Source organism: Lygodium microphyllum, chromosome 27, assembly GCF_053477565.2.
Source record: "Lygodium microphyllum isolate KBCC chromosome 27, Lygodium_microphyllum_v1.1.10, whole genome shotgun sequence".
Classification (NCBI taxonomy): Eukaryota; Viridiplantae; Streptophyta; class Polypodiopsida; order Schizaeales; family Lygodiaceae; genus Lygodium; species Lygodium microphyllum.
Genome location: NC_141161.1, coordinates 13727357 through 13745114, shown reverse-complemented (window position 1 = coordinate 13745114; position 17758 = coordinate 13727357).

The following is a 17758-nucleotide window of genomic DNA, read 5'->3' as shown; positions in this document are numbered from 1 at the left end:
ATATAAGATGGTTTTGGAGCTGATCTTGCTCAATCATTGACTATTTTACACAGTCCACATCAGCCCAAAATAGAGTAGTCCCCTATCATTACATTTTATGCTCATGTACATGGTCATTTGATGCCCGATTATGCCAAGTTGTCTGGGAATGTATGTCTATGAGTTGGCACTTGATTTGAGCTTGGTTTGAGCATTATTTTACTCAATTTTGGACTATTATTTGCTGCTAGAAACTTCAGGGCTGAAGCTATTTATGCTACAGTTGGGTTATGCCTATTGGTCACGGGGTGCTCCCGGCTACTCGGTATGATGTCATGATGTATTTGGACTATGCCACATGTCTTGTTTATGCTCCAGAATGCTTTTAAGATGAGATTAGAGCTCGATTTGGGTTTGGCTGTCACTTCTTTGCAACTGGCATTTCATCTATGACATGGTTTATACCTAGGCTACCCAGTACAAGTTATGATGTCTTGGTGAATGCTTTATGCTTTGGATGTGGATGGTAGTTGTTTGAGCTTGTCTCGACATTCATTTGAGTATTCCCTTGAGCAGTTGGACATTGACTTGGCTTTTTCTGTTACGACCTTGGATGCTATATGGGATTTGATGCTCTGATTATGGATCTTGGCTATTACTTGGATGCACTTACAAGTATTGTTTTGGCAGTTGCCTATTGAGCTATGATTGCTCGTTTGCATTTGATATGTGAAATACTCACTGATCGGTGGACTTGGATAGTGCTTGGGATTTATAGTTATGGCCATCTTGCTTCTCTATTGTATGGCGTCTATGCTATTTGGGCTGCTATTGCCCGTGTATATCAGGGAGCAGTTGATCTTTATGGCCACCCGTGTATGCACATGGTCTGCTGCTATGTATTTTACATAGCCTCTTACCTAAATGCTTTTACATAGATATTTGGGCTTTTATTGGACCTTGATTCTTGCAGTTTTATTTGCCACATGCCGTTCTTGCCTGGACATGTATGTCAATACATGGTATGAGACACTGCAAAGTTATGTATACTCCTATGTTTCGGGGATGCTTATGCATTTATGGCTCTGAGACATGCTTATGCTTTTATGGCTGCGAGCTATAGTGTTTGGATATGTCATGCTTTTGTCTACAAGGCTTGTCCGTGTGGGAGCTTTTGCATCCGTGGTTGATGCCTTTGTGTTCTCCCCTTCTGGTTTGGATGAGTCCCCCTTTACAGTATGCTATGATGACTTCCGACTCTTCTAGTCATGCAGACAGTCCTCTGGTTTGGATGAGTCCCCTTTACAGTATGCTATGACGACTTCCAACTCTTCTAGTCATGCAGACAATCCTCTTGATGAGCCTATTCTCTCTGATGAGAGTTTCCATGATTCTTTGAGCTCCTTGGATGTATTGGACAGCCCTACTCATGCTATTACAGAGCAGTTGTCCTCTTCTATGGTTTTTACAAGTTCTGTTTGCTTTCATTGTGGAAAGACAGGGCATGTGAAGCGTAAATGCTTCAAGTGGATTAGAGAGCAGAAAAGATTGCGCCGCACTAGACATGAGAGCTGAGTCAATGATACAGTAGGTGAGACCACTGTTGATAGTGCTATGGTGCATGTAATTACCCATGATGATGCAGCTGAGCCTAGACTCCTGGCATCGTGTTACCCTGTAGATTACTTGCTTAGTGATACAGCCTATACCTTTGATTGGCTTTTAGACAACATGGCATCTTGTCATGTTACTCCGCATAGAGCTTGATTCTCTTCTTATAGGGAGGTTGACGGATGTATTTCTTTGGGCCTTGAGCAAGATTGTCATGTTATTGGTACAAGGGATATACACTTGGCTTTGCCAAATGGGTTTTCTCTTATGCTCCGTGATGTCTTGCATATACCTACACTCAGTAAGAGCCTGATCAGACAATTGCATGGTGCAAGATATTATGTCTCTCTTGGGGATACTTCATGGAAAACCCATCGTGGTTACTTGGTATTGGCCAGAGATGCTAGATATGGCAGTGATTATGTAGTGCATGTCTCTCATGTGGGAGATTCTATGGTTGCAGTTATGCAAATACCACATGCATTGTTATGGCATTGTCACCTAGGCCATGTACGACACACTGAGATGGATGCTTTATGTGATATGGGCTTATTGCCTGCTCTTCCCCATGCTACTTGCCCTCATTGTACTCATGGTCTGTGCAGAGCATATTTGGCTTATGGCAATCGTGTGAGGCATGCTCCTCTAGATCTAGTCCATGTTGCAATATATGGACCTATGCCTTCCCAGTCACTTGGTGGAGCGTCTTATTTTGTGACCTTTATGGATCATGCTACCCACTGTGTTTGGACTTACCCTTTGGTACGGATTGAGGATGATGTTACTATGCTTGACAAGATTATGGATTCTACTAGTAGCAGGCCTAGATGCTTGCAGATGGATTATGAGAGTCATGCTATCTCTCCCAGCTTACTGATCTCTTGTCAGCAATATGGCATTGATTTCTTATGCCCACGGTATTATGGGATTGCTCATGGAATGTGCCTAACTTTACAGGAAAAGGTTGCTTTTATGCTTACCGCAGCTAGGTTGTCTTATAGCTTTTGGGCTGAGGTCCTTATGACGGTAGTCTACTTGGTTAATCGGACGCCGTGTTTCTCTTTGGATGTTATTACTCTGCACGAGGCATGGAGTGGCATGAGACCCTCCTATGATCACTTGAGGATGTTTGGCTGCCAAGCATTTGTTAGTATGCCACATGAGCATATGTCATGCAGATGCATACTCCTTGGTTATGGAGATGGTGACTTTATGGCTTACAGGTTTTGGGATTTAGATACCCAGCAGCCATCATGCTGGCTTTTATGAGATGCAAACACCTCTCAGGCCTCTTGATGCGTGTTCAGTGCACTTTATGGATGATTCTACTGTCGTATGTCAGTTTTCTGCTTTGCTGAGGCCGCATACTATCTTGAGACCCCGTTTGACTTGTGTCCAAGATGCTGGCCCTCTTTCAGTGATTGACTCTGGAGAGTTTGGATGCTCTCCATTGTCTTGTATGCACCATGCTGATGCTATGCGCTACTCTAATGATGATGATGTACAGCCTTGCACTCATGAGTTATACTGGATTGCTACGTTGTATGGAGCTACATGATCACTTGCCTTCTGGATGTCTTGGACTCGGAGATTCTCGACACTTATTGCACAGCTCACTTTCCGATTGGGCATTGGGTGAGATGTCATGATTCCTCACCCTGTCTCTTTTCTTTTGTTTTGTTTTTTCACTCCCTGGCCCATTGGCCTTTTAGTGGGAGGTTGTTGGGGTAAAAGGCCTTTGGGCGTGCCCGTGTACAGTGACCGCCCATATTCTTTATTCATATATATATGAAAGTGCAATAAGGCTGTCATAACATTGTTGAAAACACCTACATTGTGTGTGCTCTTCTCTCCTGCGTCTCCTGCATCCCTTTCACATATGCCTTTTGTCAATCCTTGGTAACTTGAATATCTTGTCTGATAATCTTGCTTTGATCATCCATTTCTTCCAATTTTTTTCTCAAAACTTCTATCCTTAGAGAAGGATCAGAAAAATTAAGTGGCATACGGCAATCTTGACCATATAGTACGTGAAATGGAGTCATCTAGATACTTCGATGATAGGAGGCATTATAAGCAAATTCCACTAAGGGTAGATGTTGAATCAACCTTTTAGGTTCCTTGCTACAATATGCTCGCAAAATATCCTCAATCACCTAGTTAATTCGTTATGTCTGCCCATCAAATTGTGGATGATGATAAGTGATGTTCCAATGACTTCAAATAAACTCTTCTAGAAATGTGATGTGAAAAGAGAATCACGATCACTGATGATCCTTATAGGTAACCCATGTAACCTAAAAATCTCTTTTACAAAAATTCTTGCAATATTTGAAGCTTTGTAATTGATTTTTGTTGGAATAAGATGAGCAACCTTTGTTAGCATGTCTACTATTACCATTATTGAGTTATATCCTCCTTACATAGAAGGTAACCCAACTACAAAGTCCATGCTAATAAACTCCCATTTCATCTGGGGAATGTCAAGTGGCTGGAGTTTTCTTGGTAACTTGACACATTTAGATTTTACCCTTTAGCAATTTAGACATTCAGTGGCATACTTAAGTACATCACCCTTGAGTCTTTGCCAGTAATGGCTCTTCCTAATAGCATTAAGCATTTTCGCATACCGAGGTTAGCCTGAAAAAGGAGAGTCATGTTCTTCCCAAAGTATCCTTCTCTTGAGAGCCTAATTTGAAGGAATGCATAGTCTCATTCTGAAATAAACTAGTTCTTCCTCTTCATCTATAGAGAATTCTTGATACTTAGTCTTGAGTTTGGAATCTTATTCCTTATTCTGAACTTCCCAAAACAATTGTTGATAGACTGGGTCCTTATTTGCTTCATCTTTAGTCAACTCGATGATAGGATTAGTTGGCATTGATACCATTATAGCCAAAGTTTTTGGCCTTTTCTTTACTAGGTCTAAACTTAATTTCAAAGTCATACTCTTGTAGAATTTGGATCCACCGTCATTGCCTCATATTAAGATCAAGCTAAGTAAAAATCCACTTAAGACTTTTATGATCTATTCCTAAGGAAAACTTATTTCCAAGCAAGTAATGTATCCATAATTTGAGAGCGTGAATCACAACTAACAACTCAAGGTCATGAGTAGCACGTCTCTTTTCATGGGCTTTCAACTTTCTTGAAGAGTAAGCTATAGGATGACCTTCTTGCATTAGTACGCATCCCAATGAAAGAGAGCTTGCATCTGTGACAAATTTAAATTCCTTGCTTAAGTCAGGTAGCCTTAAGATAGGAGCAGTTACCAAACTATGCGTTAGTTGCTCAAAGCTAGATTGTTCAATTGGCATCTAGATAATAGCAACTTGCTTTTTGAGTAGGTATGGAGGAGGTGCTGCAATTTGGGCATAGTTTCTGATAAATATCCTATACTATCCTGTTAGACCTAGAAAACTTCTCACTTCCTTGATAGTGGTTGGGGGTGGCCAATCTTGAACATCTTTGACCTTGGCAGGATCTATTGTTGACATACCTTCAACAGACACTATGAATCCCAAGTACTCAATCTTCCTTTTGAAGAAGGCACACTTCTTCTCTTGGCATACAATTGTGTGTTCTCATTGTCTCCAGGACAATGCAAAGATGTGGTTCATGATCTTCTTCCTCCTTAGAATAAGTTAGGATGTCATCAAAGAATACAAGAACAAAATCATCAAGGCGAGATCTGAAAATGTCCTGCATTAACATGTTGAAGGTAGCTGGGGCATTTGTCAACCCAAATGACATCACGATGAATTTGAAATGATCATATCTTGTGTTGAGGGCGGTTTTAGAAATCTCTTCATCCTTGATTCTGATATGGTAATGCCCTGACCAAAGATCGATCTTAGAAAATATCCTTGCTCCTTGTAGACGATCAAGAAGTTTCTCTATTCTCGAGATCGAGTAATTATTCTTTACTGTTACCTAGTTTAGCCCTTGGTACTCTATACAAAGGCGGAGAGTTCCATCTGTCTTCTTTTGGAATAATATTGGGGCTCCCCATGGTGAACTACTTGGCCAAATATACCCTTGTTCTAGCAGCTGCTTGAGTTGCTCTTTTAGTTTGATGGCTTCAGGAATAGACATTTTGTAAGGTCTTTTTGCCACTGGAGTGGCTCTTGGAACAAGTTTGATCTCATGATCGACTTCTCTCTCCGGAGATAACTCAATTAGCTCTTTAGGAAATACATTGATATATTCTTTTAGCCAGGATGGTTCTTGTCCTGTCTGACCATCTTGATTTACCTTGTTAAGCTTGATTAAGTAAACATGTAATCCTTTCTTCAGGCCTTTCACAATGCGAGAAGTTTTTGCTAATTGAACTTTCGATTTCTCTGTTTCACCTTGTGTACTTGTTATTTCACCGTTCAAGTCCTTAAATGCGACTTGACCTTTTCCACAATGGATATGAGCATCATTGGGAATCAGCCAATCCATTCCCAGTAAACATTCATAAGCTCCTAAGTTCATTACTCTAAACTTCATACTCGAAAAGTTTTCTCCTAGGTTAAATTCTACCTTTGCAGTTTGCTGTGTAGAGAGTACTTCATTTCCATTTGCTAATTTCACAAGCAGTCTTGATACATTTACTATATCTATTCCTAACTTCTTAGCATACTTGGGTGAAATAAATGAGTGTGTACTTCCATAGTCAATCAAAACTTTAAATGATTTACCTCGGTGACTAGCTATTATTTGTGTTACTGAATATTGATGATTTGAACCCTTCTTGTGGAATGCAACATGAATAGTTACTTTTTCAATATCTTCTTCCATAGTAGGGTCTTCCTCCTTATTGATCTCTTTAAGGGTAATATTTGATGTTCTTCCTCTTGCCATAGCTACTTGACCACGGCCTTGGGCAGCTCTACCTTGACCTCCAAATTGGCCTTGGTGATGGTTTCCACCAAGCTTTGGACAATTTCTCCTTAAATGTCATGGCTCATTATAGTGAAAGCACCTAAGACCATCCCTGCTTCCCTCAGTAGAAACAAAATTTCCAACTGCATTGGATTTTTCATTTTTCTTCTGACTTTGGTGAAATTGGCCTTGGGTTCTTTTTGTTTGACCTTTGAATCCTCCTTTGCTCTAGTTATTGTAGCTCCAGAACTTATTATTTTTAGTCTTTGATTGTACTTCCCGCATAATAGGAGCAGCTTGAATCAAAGCATCTTGGAGGTCTATTAGGCACATTGATTCCAAGCAAGTGTTTAGAAGAGAATTTAGCCCGTTGCAAAATTTGGACACTTGTTGAGTAGTATCCATGGAGGGTGCATATTTAAGAAGTGAAACAAACTTGGAGTAATATGCTTCCAAGGTCAGTCCCATTTGCTTCAAATTAAAGAAGTCATTCATCTTCTGGGTGCAATAAGCTAGAGGTAAATATCTTTCTCTTACACCTTCTTTGATGAAATCCCAAGTAATGGTAATTTTAGGGACACCTTGATCTTGGCACCACTGCTCACTAGAGTCGAGCTTCGCCAATTAATTTTAGCTTAGCTATCATGGCTTAGTTGGCCGGGATAATTCCAATAGCAGTTAAATAATCTTTCATGGATTCGATTCAAATTTTTGCATCGGCTTCCACATTTTCACCTTTCTCATCAAATTTCAGAGGTTTGATTTGCTTCAAAAGATTCCTTTTCTCTTGGGCTTCGTTGAGAATTATTGTGGGTGAAAAATTCTAAGAAATTTTCAACAATTTCCAAGTTAAATTTTATGAAATTTATAGAGCATTAATATTAGAGTTTGATACCCAAATTATTTCTCACTTAATATATTGAAACAATTTCAAATAAAACTATTTTTCCATTGCTAAAATTAAATTGCAATTTCAAATGTTCCAAGGAAAAATAAGGTTCCATTATTTTTGTGATTGATAAAGTATCAATTGATCTTTATCACAATGGATGTACAAAATAATCAAATGGAAATAAATGCATTATTCAGATAGCTCACAGACTCATCTTATTTTTTTCAAAAAAGGATTCCCTACTACAATCTGAACATAACACTTTGATACATCCTTTATGAAGTAAATTGGAGTTCAGAAAATCCATCCTTTTGTTAGTTGCGACGGCTAGAGCAACCTACAACTTTTATTATGTCGGGCTGGAAGGATCTTCGTAACTTCCTCATAGATATACTGGTTTGGTTTGATCTTCTTACCTCTAGTATACAGGGTTCTGCCTATAAGGCAAAATCCCATTTGAGCCCCCCTAAAACAATGCAAGTTAGTTCTACCTAATGATTAGTTGGTCAATTTATCATCTTCCTATTTCTATCGCCGATTTAGAAAAGCTCCTAGCTAACCGGGACCACCCTACCATTGGATGGCCCCGTAATACATAACCAAGAAGCATGTATACATCACTGAATCCCATTAATAGAGGTAAGTTCCGAGATGATCAAAGTATGTAAATCAAATCAGCCCACTAGTAGGTGTAACTAAATCCAAGATTATCCAAGAGAACCTATACATAAGGCAAGAGTCCCACTATCTCAATAGATCACACTAAACTGCATAGAAGATTCAAAGCTCTAATGCAAGATATCTAAGTAAATGCAAATATTCACATCCATTGAAGTATATCCAATGTGCAAAAGAGCAATTCAAGGTTCATATATCAAGTACATAACATACGGGTGCCCATAGATATCAATCAATAAATATGGGAGCATAAAACCAATATAAGTCTTCAAACGTGTAATGTTCACTAAAGCAACTGAAGCATATAGCTAAAGCTCCAAGATCTAAGTGTAGCTCAAATTTGAGTATCAAATTGTTCGATAATCATATTTGGTTCAAGCATCAATGCTAAATATCTCAAAGTTGGATTCTAAATTGTATGTCAAATGAGGTCTATGTAACCAGATGGCAAAAAGGTGATCTTTGTGAATCTAGACTTTGGGTTAAACAGAGTAGTTATGCTAGTAGCAACTCGAGGCATAATGCATCGGGTTATGGGGTGTGGAAGTTATGAAGTACCCCTGTTTTGGGATTCAAGAGTCATAGAAGCGGCCCCTGGCTGGGGGGGTCCCATAAGATCCCCCTGGCTGGGGGACCTCATAGGACTATCGGCCCCCCTGACAAGGGTCTAACAGTAGCGGCCCTAGCCCAACTATAAAAGAGAATATTCATTTGCAAACTACGAAACGTTTATAATATGGTCGGATAGGCCGACTAGACTACCTTCCCAAGCTATAAAAGGAAGACCCCTCCAAAGCTATCACCAATATATATTTCACCTAGTCAGAGTTCTTCTAGCTACCCTTAAGCCCTTCACCTATCATATGTCTATATTGCCATCTAAGCTTCATATAGCAGAAGTGCACAAGTGGACACAACCATCCTTGTATCAATTCATTTAAAATTAAATTAGTTTCTGTTCTTCTTATATTTTATGTGTATAATCTACTTCTTTCTCATATTCTATCTACTATATTGTGTAAATTCTACATGGTATTAGTGTCCAAGGGGCTCTGAGGAGTGAAGAGTGCATGAGAGGCAAGGGCTTCATAAATGAAGAGGAGAAATATAGTCTGTTATATCAAGTAACAATGTTGGTGCATCAGATGATGTTGCTATTATACCAACAATTTAAACACTGAGGATTTTTCCACGAACCTTCAATGAAGGCAAGTTACATAGTACAAAAACTACACTTTGTGGAAGTTCAAAATTACAACTATCCTTGATTCTCATGAGCTTTTAGAGACGATGTTAGGGACTGACCCAGAACCACAACCTACCCCCGACCCATCAAGTTCGTGTTATGGTTCCTCCAAATGTAGATCTTCTATAAGCTTGGAAATAGAGGAATCTAGATGCGATGTGTGCCTTAGTTACAAGCTATTCAGACAATGTTTTGATCTTGATTCAATATCATACATCCAAGCTATCAGAGTCTTGGAACGTACTAATAAGGAGTCAGTATAAAATGCAAAATCAAACAAGGATCTGCACCACTAGTTGGCTCACGCTAGGATACAAAAGACTAGTAAGGAGCTAGGTTGGAGGTATCTTCAGATTTGTCCACCGAATTTTGATGGACTAGTAACTGCCCTAAATACTCAAGTGAGACCCCCCAAGCCTTGATGTTTAAGGAATTTTGTGTACTACTAATGGAGCTATGAATTAACACTCGAGAAGGTAGCAGCAGTGAGATGATGCGAAAGGCAAAGGTGGTTCCTTTACCAATGGTAACAAAAAGAAGAAAGGTGGTAAGAAAAAGTTTCAAGGAGAGTACTATTTATGGCGACCATTGAGGAAGTGTATTCCTTGATGCAAGAAATATCTACCACACACTCATGGATATTGGATAGTGGCACCTCCCATCACATGATCAACAAGAAAGGTCTATATAATTTTATGAAGCATTTGCAAGAATCCATCACTGTGATGATTGGAAATGATGCAAAATGCCTACTAAAAACATATGTATTATTTCATTTGTGGCTAAAAATGGTCAGCTCAAAAATATTTCAAATGTGTTTTATGTTCTAGAGATAAAGAGAACCTTGCTATCAGTTGCTTCTATATCTTAGCCATGAGGTGAGGTTCACTAAGACAAGTGTAGAAATCATTGACAGCGCTATCAAAGTTGATGGAAAACGAGAAAGAAGGAACAACATGTATGAGCTATGTCCTCTTATAGCCACCAATGGTGTGAAACAAGTAAACTTTGGCATGAACGATTTGGTCACATTATCTTTACAGTGTTAAAGGAGATACATAAGTAAGGTATAGTTGATCACATACCTGCAATAACTTAAATGAAGGAACCATATGAAGCTTGTATGATGGGCAAGTAACAAAAAAATACATTTCCACAAGAAAGCAAGAACAGAGAAAAGGATCCTCTAGAGTTGGTGCATGTTGACTTGTGTGGTAAAATGCCTACACTGGCCTTCAGAGGATCTTCTTATTTTATGTTGATGTCGATGACTACAATAGGAAGATGTGGTTGTACTTCCTTCATGATAAGGCTTAAGATTTTGGTAAGTTTAAAGAATAGCTAAAACTTATTGAGAATGAAATAGAACAAAGTGTGAAGAAGTTTAGAATAAATGGTGGTAATGAGTTTAACTCAAAGAAGTTTGAAGACTTTTGTAAGAGCAAGGGGATTAAGCCTCAATTGATGATGCCTCATACACCTAGGAAAAATGGGATTGTTGAATGCTGAAATTGCATCATTATGGAAATAGCAAGGTGCATGCTCAAGGGTAATGGATTGCCTAACTTGCTTTTGGCTAGAAGCTGTTAATACTATAGCCTACATTCTCAATTGGAGTTACACATACGCTCTTAAGGGAAAAACTCCTCATGCGGCCTATTTTGGTAAGAAAACATCTATCTTACATTTTAGATCTTTTGGATGTGGATCTTATGCACATGTTCCAAAGGATAAGAGAAACAAGTAATATTCACATGTTTCAAAGGATAAAAGAAACAAGTTAAAACTAAAAAAGCACAAAATATATCTTCTTGGGTTACAATGATGAGCAAAAGGCTTACAAATTGTATGACCAAGAGACAAAGAAGATCATAGCGTTAGATATGCTCAATGCCCCAACCTCATAAGGTGCCACCAATGATCCATGGTACTCAAAGTTGTAAGACCCTCATTATGAGGAGAAGCCATGTGTGAGCATGGACATTGGGTGGATCCTGACTTGTATGTCATATGAGGTCTATGTGATCTGATGGAAAAAATGTGATCTTTGTGGATCTAGCCCTTAGATTGGATAGAGTAGTTATGATGGTAGCAACTTGATGCACAATGCATCGAGCTTTGGGGTGTGGGAGTTATCACGGGCCGCTATTTTGGGATCTAATGAATATTCCATGGAATATTTTTTGGTCGACTATGAAAGGTTCATAATATGGAAGGGCTTGCCGACTAGACTACCTTCCCAAGCTATAAAAAAAAGACCCCTCTAAATCTATCGTCAATCTATCTTTCACCTAGTCAGAGTTCTTCCAGCAAGCTCTTCACCTATCATCTGTTTGGATTGTCATCTAAGCTTCATAGTGGAAGTGCAAGAGTGGACAGAGCTATCTTTGTATCAGTTTGTTCGAAGTTAAAGCAATCTCTCTTCTTCTCATATTTGTTGTATGTTTTCTACTTCTTGCTCAAATTCTATCCGCCACTGTGCCATGTAATTTCTACATGGTTTTAGTGCCCAAGGGGCTTTGAGGAGTGAAGAGTATGTGAGAGTCAAGGGCTTCAACAACAAAGAGGAGAAATGTCTACTACTACATCAATTATCATTGCTGGCACATTAGGTGGTGTTGCTATTGTAGAGGCAATTTTAATACCAAGGATTCATCCACCAACCTTCAACAAATGCAAGTTAGATGGCACAAACTATACTTTGTGAAAGTTTTAAATCACATCTTTAATTCTTATGAGCTTTTAGACACGGTACTAGGGATTGACCTAAAACCACAACCCACCCCCACCCCATCAAATTCAAGTGTTATAATTCCTCCAAATGCAAATCTTCTATGAGCTTGGAAATGAAGAAATGTAGACGCACTGTGTGCCTTAGTTAGAAGCTATTCTAATAGTGTTTTGACCTTGATTCGGCACACAACCAAGGCATCAGAGGCTTGAAATGTACAAAGGAGACAATACAAAATGCAGAATCAAACAAGGATTAAGAACTTGGAAAATCAACTAGTAGTAGAGAAGTTTGCTTAAGGAGAGATAGCTAAAGCCTTCATCACACGAATGAAGAATATGCACGACCAAATCATTGGTGCTAGGATACAAAAGACTAGTAAGGAGCTAGCTCAAAGGTGTCTTCAGATTTGTCCACCAATTTTTGATGGATTGGTAACTACCCTAAACACTCGGGTGAGACGTCAAGCTTTGAAGTTTGAGGAATTTTGTACACTACTAATGGGGGAGGAGTTGAGGCTTAAAGCCCAAGAAGGTAGTAGCAATGGAGATACTGCATTCTCCGCCAATGCGAAAGACAAAGGTCGTTTCTCTACCGGAAAATAACCTGTTGAGGGCACATGTACGATTTCCTTTATTGCTGCGAGTGATGAACTCAAGAATCTTTCAAATGTGTTGTATGTTCCAAAAATTAAGAAAAATATGCTATCAATTTCTTCTATAACTAATCTTGGTCATGAGGTGAGGTTCACTAAGATAGGTGCAAAAATGATCAATAGTGCTGGCAAAGTTGTTGGCAAAGGAGAAAGGAGGAACAACCTGTATGAGCGAAGTGCTCTTACAGCCATTGCTAGTATGGGCACAAGTAAACTTTGGCATGAAAGATTTGGTCACATTGGTTTTGCAATGTTGAAGGGGATGCATAAGCAAGGTATGGTTGCTCACCTACCTACAGTAACTAAAATGAAGGAACCATGTGAAGCTTGTATGATGGGCAAGCAATAGAGAAAGGCATTTCCACAAGAAAGTAAGAATAGAGCAAAGGCTCCTCTAGAATTTGTGCATGCTAACTTGTGTGGTAAAATGTTTACAAAAGCCTTGGGAGGATCTTCTTATTTTAGGTTGATCGTCAATTACTATAGTAGGAAGATGTGGGTGTACTTTCTCTGTGATAAGGCTCAAGCTTTTGAAAAGTTTAAAGAATAGCTAAAACTTATTGAGAATGAAATAAGGCAAAGTGTGAAGAAGTTTAGAACAAATGGTGGTGCCGAGTTCAACTCAAAGGACATTGAAGATTTTTGTAAGCACAAAGGGATTAAGTGTCAATTGACGACGCCTCATACACCTTTTTAGAATGGCATTGTTGAACATCGAAATCATACCATTGTGGAAATGACAAGGTGCATGCTTAAGGGCAAGGGAATGCCTAACCAATTTTGGGCAGAAGTTGTTAATACTGTAGTCTATATTCTCAATTGGAGTCACACAAAGGCTCTTAAGAGTAAACCTTCTCATGAAGCCTATTCTAGTAAGAAACCATATGTCTCACAATTTAGAACTTTTGAATGTGAATGTTATGCACATGTACCAAAGGATTAGAGAAACAAGTTAAATCCAAAAAGTACAAAAAGTATCTTCTTGGGTTATAGTGATGAGCAAGAGGCTTACAAATTGTATGACCAAGTGGCAAAGAAGATCATAGCGAGCTGTGATGTGGTGTTCAAGAAGCAATGATATAAAATGGAGGAGGAGAACATAATTTCTTCCACTTTATCATCCAACAAAGAAGTAGTTCACTATGAACCTATCCCAAGAGCCATCCCCACTGGGTCCCCACCCTCAAGGAGGAGAAAGCATCATCTTTGAACGATAAGAAAAAAGTTCAGTTCACCAATATGTAATCACACCATCAAAAAATCCATTGCCACAATGGGTGAAGCAACTCTATGATTACAGTAATCCTATGCTCACCACTATTGAGAAAAAGGTAGATGGACCAAGGAGGTCTTTGAGAATAGAGGAGAAAATAAAGGCTTATGCTCACATAGTCAATATGGCCTTGATGGTGGCTGAGATTATGAGAGAAGTAAAGGAGCCATCAAACTTGGAAGAAGCACTTGCCGATCTAGCATGGAGAGCTGCTATGCAAGCTAAGTATGATAGCATAATGAACAATAAAACTTGTGAGCTAATGGATCGGCTAGAAAAGAGAAAGATTATTAGCACCAAGTGGATTTAGAAGGTAAAGTACAAGGTTGATGGTAGCTTTGAAAAGTACAAATCCAGATTAGTTGGACAAGGATTTTCATAAGTTGAAGGATTTGATTTTCAAGAATCATTTGCTCCAATTACCAGAATGGCCACTATTTCCATAATATTTGCATTGGCCGCTCATAAGAAGTTGCCAGTTTACCAAAATGGATATTAAATTAGCGTTCTTGAATGGTGGCCTCAAGGAGAAGGTGTATGTGGCTTAGCCACTAGGGTTTGACCCCCCCCCCCCCCCCCCCCCCCCCCCCATTCTAAGAACAAAGTGTGTAAGTTGAAGAAGGCATTGTGTGGACTGAAAGAAGCCCCTAGAGCATGGTACCAATGGATATAAAAAATCTTTCTACGTTTGAATTTCAAAAGATGTGTCTGTGATGCTAACTTGTACATTTCCAAGGATAGTGAAAAGTCTATAGTGATTGTCCTATATGTGGACGACCTTCTAATTACAAAAGACTATGAAGATATGATCCATTAGACTGAAAGGCTTTGAGCTCTAAGTTTGAAATGACAGACTTGGGCTTGTTGCACTATTGTTTGGGGATTGAAGTCTAGCAAGTGCCTGTTAAAATCTTCATCTCTTAAAAGCATTTGGCATAACCAAGTGTAAGGAGATAGCTACATCTATAGAGGTCAATGTGAAGTTATCCATTGAGGATACATCATCACTAGCAGACATCAAGAGGTACATGAGATTAGTTCGCAGCCTCATCTACTTGTGTAACACCAAGCTAGATATCAGTTTTGCTATTGGTGTTTTGAGTAGGTTCTCAAATAAACCACGAGAAAGTCATTGAAAAGTTGGAATGCAGGTGCAAGGGAACTCTTGACTATGGTATCACATACAGCTCTGGAAGTGCTCTTATGGGGCATTGTGACTCAAATTGGGTAGGTGACAGTGATTCGCGGAAATCAATTTCTAGATATTGTTTCTCTTTAGGTTCAAGAAATTTCTCTTGGATCAATAAGAAGCAACCAACTATGGCATTGTCTTCTACACCAAAGTAGAGTAGAAGGCAGCTTGCTTTGTTGTATGTGAAGCAGTATGGTTAAGGAGGATCCTATGGCATATGGGAGTACAAGATGAAGATCCAACAATGCTAAGATGTGACAATTAGAGTTGCATCACATTTGCCAAAATCCTATTTTTCCTGCACGTACCAAACATATTGAGATCCGGTATCACTATGTGCATGACTTGATCGAGGATGGGATAGTAGAGCTGGTCCATTGTCTAATAGAGGACAAGGAGTAGATATCTTCACCAAATATCTTATGAAGGTTCTCCTTCGAAATTATCTTCATAGCCTTGACATTGAATCGAGAATGTAGTTTGGACATTAAAGGGGGGTGTTAGATATGCTCAATGCCTCACCCTTGTAAGGTGCCACCAATGATCCATGGTGCTCAAAGTTGTAAGGCCCTCATTATGAGGAGAAGCCACATATGAGCAGGGATATCGGGTGGGTCCTGTCTTGTATGTCAGATGAGGTCTATATGACGGAATGGCAAAAAGGTGAACTTTGTGGATCTAGCCTTTGGGTTAGATAGAGTAATTATGATGGTAGCAACTCTAGGCACGATGTATCAAGTTTTGGGATATGGGAGTTATCAAGGGTTCCTATTTTGGGATCCGAGGGCCACAAAAGCAATCCCTAGCTAAGGGGTCTCAAGGGGGACAAGCGGCCCCCTTAACAAGGGTCTGGGGACAGCACGCCAACCAGATGGTAAAGAAAATATTCCTTGGAATATTCCCTAGATGACTAGTGAAGGTTTATAACTTGTCGAATAAATACCTTCCTGGGCTATAGAAGGAAGACTCCTCTAAAGCCATCGTCAATCTATCTTTCACCTAGATAGAGTTCTTCCAACTATCCTAAGCTCTTTGCCCATCATCTATCTGGATTGCCATCTAAGCTTCACAGTGGAAGCGCATAGATGGATAGAGCCATCTTTGTATCAGTTTATTCAAAATTAAAGCAGTCTCTATTCTTCTCATATTTGTTAAGTATTTTCTACATCTTGCTCAAATTCTGTCCGCTGTGCCGTGTAATTTCTATAGATAGCGAGCTGTGATGTGGTGTTCAAGGAGCAGCCATATACAATGGAGTAGGAGAATGTAAGTTCTTCCACTTTATCATCTAGCGAAGAAGTAGTCCACTATGAACCTATCCCAAGAGCTGTCCCTACCCTCAAGGAGGAGGAAGCACCATCTTCAAATGATGAGAAAAAAGCTTACCAACTGGCAATCACACCATCAGAAAAGCCATTGCCGTGATGGGTGAAGCAACTCTATGATCATAGTAATCCTATGTCCACCAATATTGAGAAAAAGATAGATGGACCAAGGATGTCTCGACAAATAGATGAGGAAAGAAAGGCTTCTACTCACATTGTCAATATGGCCTTGATGGCTAAGATTATGAGAGAAGTAAAGGAGCCAATAGATTTGGAAGAATCACTTTCCCATCTTACATGGAGAGCAACTATGCAAGCTGAGTATGATACCATAATGAAGAATGATACTTGGGAGCTACTAGATCGATAAAAAAAGAGGAATATTATTAGCACCAAGTGGGTTTGAAAGGTAAAGTACAAGGCTAATGGAAGCTTAGAAAAGATGGAGTTTACGAAGCGCGTGTATCTAGGGAAGTTACCTGCGCCTAGATGTTATGCGACAAATCCATATGTAGTATGAACGGCATACAAGGTTCCAAGGTATTGTCGACTCTCCCCTCCTGGAAATCATTAGATAAAGTATCTTACCACACTGGAAGTACGTAGAGCTTGCATGCTTGACAGATCACATGGTAGGCAATCTATCCTAGAGAAAAATCAACCTCAAAACTCTAGTGCATAGTTAACACAACAACGACCATTAGGGTTAGGACTTAGGTGCCTTGAAATCCGTCTCTGTTAACTTTTCTTTTAATTAAATATTTTTAAAAGTTTTTCGTACACACTTTGAGAGGGAGATAGAGAGAGAGAGAGGAAGAAGAAGAAGACAGAGAGAGGAGGGGGGAAGAGGAAAGAGAATAGCCTTTTTTAAATTAAACATTTTTCTTCTCCCCCTCCCCTCCTTTATCTCATGTGTAAGGTGTGGGTTCTCTCACACTCTCTCAGTTAGATTAAACATTTTAATTAAATATATTTAAAATCTTTTTTATTTAAAGTTTTTTAGACATAGTTTTTCACACACTTTGAGAGGGAGATAAAAGAAGAAGAAGAAGGAGAAAAAGATGGAGAGAGGGGGGAAAGAGAAATGAGAATATTCTTTTTTAAACTAAACCTTTTTAAATATAGTTTTTGACTTAGAGAGAGAGACAAATAGGAAATATATAATTTGAAAGAGAGAGAAAATAGGGGTAAAGAAAGGGAAAGAGAAAAAATAAAAAATATATAGATAGAAAAGAGAGCGAGAGAAAAAAACTTGAAAAATAAAGAGAGAGGAAAATAAAAATAAGGAGAGAGAGAGAAATATACAA